The sequence below is a fragment of the Schistocerca serialis genome, chromosome 7, assembly GCF_023864345.2.
Source record: "Schistocerca serialis cubense isolate TAMUIC-IGC-003099 chromosome 7, iqSchSeri2.2, whole genome shotgun sequence".
NCBI lineage: Eukaryota > Metazoa > Arthropoda > Insecta > Orthoptera > Acrididae > Schistocerca > Schistocerca serialis.
This window is the reverse complement of record NC_064644.1, coordinates 432,753,034-432,761,011: the sequence shown is the minus strand read 5'-3', so window position 1 is coordinate 432,761,011 and position 7,978 is coordinate 432,753,034.

The window sequence follows — 7,978 nt, the reverse complement described above, 5'->3', positions numbered from 1 at the left end:
CAGTTACAATTATGAACTTTTTTTTCCTGATCCTCAGATTTTAACTCTTGCACCACACTCATACCACAGGCTTTTAATTTCATATCTTTTAGCGTACGATGACACGATGTACAAGGTACATCAATCGCTACATAACCTCCTTACCGACTTGCGGTGACTTCTCGTAATGTCCACGAGAATTCCGTATATAGTTTTATAGGTCCTCACTGTCGGTCGCCTATTCCTCTGCACATTCTGTACGGCTCCTACAAACCTCCATTACCTTACACATCATGAATGGTGCCGGTCGTGGGGAGTTTCCTACCAGGATATTTCGTTTGTAATATTTCTTTACAGCCTTTTATGGAGCCTGCTTTATGTAAAATTCAACGACGTCAAATCACTGTGCTAATGCAAACTATCCCATTTCTGTAACGACTCAACAATACGTGCTTCTCACAACAACTTCTCAGGGGTTGCCACCAACTTTAACTGGAGCCACAACCGGACAATTCAAAAATGTATTATTATTATTATTATTATTAGTCACAACACATTACACAAAAAATACATACATTATAGCTGCGACAACATGATGCATGCACTTACTTAACACGATACTCACTGTTAATACTGCGGATCCAGCCATTTCTGCGAGCCACTACTGTCTTTGCTAGTTATATTTTGAAGTTATATTTCTTTTCTGAATTCACAGCTTTAACACTTTCTTTCCCGTTTCTGGATTTGACAGTTTTAGCAAATTCAGCACATTTCATATGGTAGTTAAAAATTCCTGAGTCCGTGAACCATGGACCTTGCCGTCGGTAGGGAGGCTTGCGTGCCTCAGCGATACAGATAGACGTACCGTAGGTGCAGCCACAACGGAGGGGTATTGATGAGAGGCTAGACAAACGTGTGGTTCCTGAAGAGGGGCAGCAGCCTTCTCAGTAGTTGCAAGGATAACAGTCTGGATAACTGACGGATTTTACCTTGTAACATCAACCAAACCGACCTTGTTGTGCTGGTACTGCGAACGGCCGAAAGCAAGGGAAAACTACAGCTGTAATTTTTCCCGTGTGCATGCAGCTCTACTGTATGGTTTAATGATGATGGCATCCTCTTGGGTAAAATATTTCGGAGGTAAAATAGTTCTCCATTCGGATCTCCGGGCGAGGACTACTCAGGAGGACGTTGTCATCAGGATAAACAGAACTGGCGTTCTATAGATCGGAGGGTGGAATGTCAGGTCCCTTAATCGGGTGGTTAGGTTAGAAAATTAAAAAGGGAAATGGATAGGTTAAAGTAAGATATAGTGGGAGTTAGTGAAGTTTGGCGGCAGGAGGAACAAGGCTTCTGGTCAGCTGAATACAGGCTTATAAATAAAAAATTAAATAGGGCTAATGTAGGATTGGGTTTAATAATGAGTAAAAAATAGGAGTTCGGATAAACTACTATGAAGAGCATACTGAACGCGTTATTGTAGCCAAGGATGGACACGAAGCCCACACCCACCACAGTAGTACAAGTTCATATGCCAACTAGTTCCGCAGATGAGGATACTGAGGAAATGTATCATGAGGTAAAAAAAAATTATTCAAACAGTTAAGGGATCCGGAAATTTAATAGTCGTGGGAGACTGCAATTCGCTAGTAAGAAAAGGAAAAGAAGGAAAAGTAGTAGGTGAATGTTGACTGAGGGCAAAGGAATGAAAGAGGAAGCCGCCTGGTAGAATTTTGCACAGAGCATAATTTAATCATCGCTAACACTTAGTTTAACAATCATGAAAGAAGGATGTACACGTGCAAGAGACCTGGAGATACCACAAGGTTTCAGGTTGATTATATAATTGTAGTACAGAGACTTCGAAACCATATTTTAAAGTGTAAGACATTTCCAGTGGCAGATGTGGACTCTGACCACAATTTATTGGTTATGAACTGCAGATTAAAACTGAAGAAACTGCAAAAATGCATGAATTTAAGGAGTTGGAACCTGGATAAAGTGAAAGAACCAGAGGTTGTCGAGGGTTTCAGAGAGAGCATTAGGGAACTATTGACAAGGACAGGGGAAAGAAATACAGTAGAAGAAGAATGGGTAGCTTTGAGAGGATCAAGTAGGTAAAAAGACGAGGGCTAATTCTTGGGTAACACAAGAGATATTGAATTTACTTGACGAAAGGAGAAAATATAAAAACGCAATAAAGAAGCAGGGGAAAGGGAATACAAGTCTCAAAAATGAGATCCACAGGAACTGCAAAATGGCTAAGCAGGGATGGCTAGAGGATAAATGTAAGGATGTAGAGGCATATATCACTAGGGGTAAGATAGATACTGCCTACAGGAAAATTAAAGAGACCTTTGGAGAAAAGAGAACCACTTGTATGAATATCACGAGTTTAGATGGAAATCACTCCTATGCAAAGAGGGGAAAGCAGAAATGTAGAAGCAGTATATAGAGGGTCTATACAAGTGCGATCTACTTGAGTACAATATTACGGAAATGGAAGATGACGTAGATGGAGATGAAATGCGAGATATGATACTTCGTGAAGAATTTGGAAGAGCACTGAAAGACCCAAGTTGAAACAAGGTCTCGGGAGTAGGTATCATTCCATTAGAACTACTAATACACTACTAGCCATTAAACTTGCTACACCAAGAAGAAATGCAGATGATAAATGGGTATTCATTGGACAAATATATTATACAAGAACTGACGCCTGATTACATTTTCACGCAATTTGGGTGCATAGATCCTGAGAAATCAGCACCCAGAACAACCACCTCTGGCCGTAATAACGGTCTTGATACGACAGGGCATTGAGTCAAATAGAGCTTGGATGGCGTGTACGGGTACAGCTGCCCATGCAGCTTCAACACGATACCGCAGTTCATCAAGAGTAGTGACTGGCGTATTGTGTCGAGCCAGTTGCTCGGCCACCATTGACCAGAAGTTTTCAGTTGGTGAGAGATCTGGAGAATGTGCTGTCCAGGGCAGCAGTCGAACATTTTCTGTATCCAGAAAGGCCCGTACAGGACCTACAACATGCGGTCGTGCATTATCCTGCTGAAATATAGGGTTTCGCAGGGATCGAATGAAGGGTAGAGTCACGGGTCGTAACACATCTGAAATGTAACGCCCACTGTTCAAAGTGCTGTCAACGCGAACAAGAGGTGACCGAGATGTGTAATCAATGGCACCCCATACCATCACGCCGGGTGACAGACACGCCAGTATGGCGATCACGAATACACGCATCAATGTGCGTTCACCGCGATGTCGCCAAACACGGGTGCGACCATCGTGATGCTTTAAACAGAACCTGGATTCATCCGGAAAAAATGACGTTTTACCATTCGTGCACCCAGGTTCGTCGTTGAGTACACCATCGCAGGCGCTCCTATCTGTGATGCAGCGTCAAGGGTAACCGCAGCCATGGTCTCCGAGCTGATAGTCCATGCTGCTGTAAACGTCGTCGAACTGTTCGTGCAGATGGTTGTTGTCTTGCAAACGTCCCCATCTGTTGACTCAGGGATCGAGACGTGGCTGCACGATCCGTTACAGCCATGCGGTAAGATGCCTGTCATCTCGGCTGCTAGTGATACGAGGCCGTTGGGATCCAGCATGGCGTTCCGTATTACCCTCCTGAACCCACCGATTCCATATTCTGCTAACAGTCATTGGATCTCGACCAACGCGAGCAGCAATGTCGCTATACGAAAACCGCAATCGCAATAGGCTACAATTCGACCCTTATTAAAGTCGGAAACGTGATGGTACTCATTTCTCCTCCTTACACGAGGCATCACAACAAAGTTTCACGAGGCAACGCCGGTCAACTGCTGTCTGTGTATGAGAAATCCGTTGGAAACTTTCCTCATGTCAGCACGTTGTAGGTGTCGCCACCAGCGCCAAACTTGTGTAAATGCTCTGAAAAGCTAATCGTTTGCATATCACAGCATCGTCTTCCTGTCGGTTAAATTTTGCGTCTGTAGCACGTCATCTTCGTGGTGTAGCAATTTTAATGACCAGTACTGTAGTCTTGGGAGAGCCAGCCACAACAAAACACTTCCATCTGGTGAGCAAGATGTATGAGACAGGAGAAATACCCCCTGCCTTTAAGAAGAATATAATAATTCTAATCCCAAAGACAGCAGGTGTTGACAGATGCGAAAATTACCGAACTATTAGTTTAATAATTCATGGTTGCAAAATACTAACACCAATTCTTTATGTATGGCAAAACTGGTAGAAACTGAGGTCGCAGAAGATCAGTTCGGATTCCGTAGAAATGAGCACGAGAGGCAATACTGACCCTTCGACCTCTGATAGAAGATAGGTTAAGGAAAAGAAAACCTACGTTTCTGCATTTGTAGATTTAGAAAAAGCTTTTGACAATGTTGACTGGAATACTCTCTTTCAAATTCTGAAGGGGGCTAGGTGTAAAATACAGGGTTCGAAAGGCTATTTACAATTTGCACAGATACCAGATGGGGTATGAAAGGGAAGCAGTGATTGAGAAGGGAGTGAGGCAGGGTTGCAGCCTATCCCCGATGTTATTCAATCTGTATGTCGAGCAAGCAGTAAAGGAAACGAAAGAGAAATCTGGAGTAGGAATTAAAATCCATGGAGAAGAAATAAAACTTTGAGGTTTGTCGACTACATTTTAATTCTGACAGAGACAGCAAAGGACCTAGAAGAGCAGTTGGGCGGAATGGACAGTGTCATGAAAGGATTATATAAGATGAACACCAACAAAAGCAAAACGAGGATAATGGAATGTAGTCGAATTAAATCAGGTGATGCTGAAGATATTAGATTAGGAAATGAAACACTTAAATTAGTAAGTGAATTTTGCTGTTTGGGGAGCAGAATAACTGATGATGGTCGAAATAGAGAGGATATAAAATGTAGACTGGCTATGCCATGGAAAGCACTTCTAAAGAAGAGAAATTTGTTAACATTGAGTGTAGATTCACTTAAATCTTTAAGTCTTTTTTGAAAGTATTTGTGTGGAGTGTAGCCATGTATGAAGATGAAACATAGACGATAAACAGTGCGGTTAACAAGATAATACAAGCTTCCGAAATGTGGTGCTACAGAAGACTGCTGAAGATTAAATGTGTAGATCACGTAACTAATGAGGAGGTGCTGAATAGAATCGGGCAGAAGAGGAATTTGTGGCATAACTTGACTAGAAGAAGAGATCGGTGGGTGGGATACGTTCTGATTCATCAAGGGATCACCAATTTAGTATAGGAGGGAAGCGTGGAGGATAAAAATCGTAGAGAGAGACCAAGAGATGAATACAGTAAGCACATTCAGAGGAATATAGGTTGCAGTAGTTATTCGGATATGAAGAGAGAGGAGGGGGAGATTAGTGTTTAACGTCCCGTCGACAACGAGGTCATTAGAGAGGGAGCGCAAGCTCGGGTGAGGGAAGGATGGGGAAGGAAATCGGCCGTGCCCTTTCAAAGGAACCATCCTGCCATTTGCCTGAAGCGATTTAGGGAAATCACGGAAAACCTAAATCAGGATGGCCGGAGACGGGATTGAACCGTCGGATATGAAGAGGCTTGCACAGGATAGAGTAGCATGGAGAGCTGCATCAGACCAGTTACTGGACTGAAGAACACATCAACAAATGAGTGACAATCTAAGAAGGTTAAGAGATTATCAACACCGGAAACTCATGAAAGAAAGGCAATAAAGAAAAGGGGAACTGTGAGAGAAATTATAAAAATCGATGTGCTACTTAAAAATCAAACACAGCCAGCTAGTGCCAGCTTCAGATCGAGTTTAGAAACATCAGAGAGTAATAATGTGGTGAACAGTAATGGAAACAGTGCAGCGTATGGTTTACCTGAGTCAAGGGTTTCCGAGATTAGAAAGAATAATAATGGTGCGGAAACAATTTTTTCAATGAACCCAAATGACACATGAAAGCGAATGATTATAGTGATTAAGTTTCTCGCGATGCTGCGAACTATGATAAGCTGACGGCGTATATAAGCCGGCCCCCTAAAATTTCGAGGATGAAATTAATGATAATAATTAAAAAAACATGTGCGGGAATACGCTGCACACGGAATGAGTGAAGAAAAATTATCAGTAATTTACTTATTGCATGTAAGACGTAGATATGTATAGTAAACATTTGTTCTAACATATGATACATCACATTGGTACCTAACATACCGGTAGCATATTTTGTTTTATTCAATCTATCAATACTATCAGTATGGTACTGGTATTCACTTCATCACCCTCTCTCCCGCTCCCATAATTTTCTACATTTCCTCCTCACAATACGCCACAATACTGCCATCCGGTTCATTCGATATACAGTATTTATGGAACACATTGATGATTGGCTCTGTTGATGTGAGGGCCACGAAGCAAGAATCCCTTCGCACCGAAGGGTGACAAATGGGTTCTTAGTCGTACCAGACGGTGCAAGGATATGGTCCTTCTTCCAGGAGCCAATCTAAAAACATTTTTTGAAGGTTGTCCTTGAATGGCTTGTTTACGGCCACATCTAGCAGCTTCATTTTGACAATATTCCTCTTGGTCAGGGTTTGCGTCCGTCCCAAGAAATCGGGACCGTCAGCATGGACATTCTTGTACCGACTTCCCGAAATGACCCAATTTTGTCGCAATTTTGCAAACTACTGTTATGAACTTGACTCAAGTACTGAAGTAATGCCATCTGTTAGCGCAACATGTAAACGCAGCGTCAGATTTATTTATCTCAACAAGTTTATGATGACAAGGACGTCTCACAGATGGCGTTTCATGTTGCGTATCCTGTATCGACGATGCAAGCACCTTCTACATCTAGCGCCATCATTCGAAAAAATACCAAATTTCTCCCAGTAGTACGGGACTGGAACTACTGAAGCAGCGCCACGAGGAAGAATCGGGCAGTTCGCATCTGAATAGTGATCTGATAAGACGATTGTTTCTAAAAGTAATACGAATAACGAGAGCAAGTTAGTAAAGTTTGAAGTGTTTACTGAGGGTATATAGCGTGTGAAGTGTGTAGTGACGTGTACTTCGATGACTAAAATGTTAGTGTCGACTGTTTACCGTCTAATAAACTTACCGTAGCTTACGAAAATGCCTAAAGATGGAAAGAGATAGTGTCACTTTTTGAATGATTACAACCAAAAGAGCGGTCTTTTGTCAAGAAAGTACGTACAGGTCAAGAAGCGCTGTGTGAGGTTTGTAGCTGTTTCATCTCAGTGATTCACGGAGGTAAGGCAGATGAGAGGCATCACATTTCTACGAAGAATCATGCAAATAGAGTCGCGGTAGTGTCCACATCAAACCCTGTTTCCACATTTATGATTAAAGAACATACCCAGAAGAATCGCTCGTTGCTGCTGCAGAACTAACAACAGTTTATAATATTGTCAACATTGTCAGTCCTTCAGTTCTCTTGATTGTACCATAAAACTGAATGCCGCAATGTATCCTGACTCCAAAGTCGCCGCAAAGCCAGGACCAAAGCTAAATTAAAGAAGAAATAGAAAAACATGTAGAAGGAATTGGATGCCCTGCACATGTTCTCCACAGTACTATGCTAAGCGCTGAGTGGGCCTTAACCGTCGACACAGAAATAATCATCATTAAAATATTTAATTATTTTTCAATACGCACAGTAAGGACAGAGGAGCTGAAAGAGTTGTACTTGTACGTTGATGTCAATCATCTGAATTTTCTATCTCACTCAAAAACAAGAAGGCTGTCGTTAATGCCCGTAGTTGAGAGAATTCTTAACCCCTTACTGCATGATTTTTTTTATTTTTCTGAAAAAAATGTTACATGTTATGTTCGATGTTCTGATTTCATAAAAAATGCTTAAAAAAATCTAAATCTTATGTAGGGGCGGTTATTTTAGAATTAAGGGTTTATGCCATATATGGGGCAGCATGCAGTAACGACTAATACCATGTGATACCAGTTTTGGGATTGATGATGCACAATGTGGAAAATA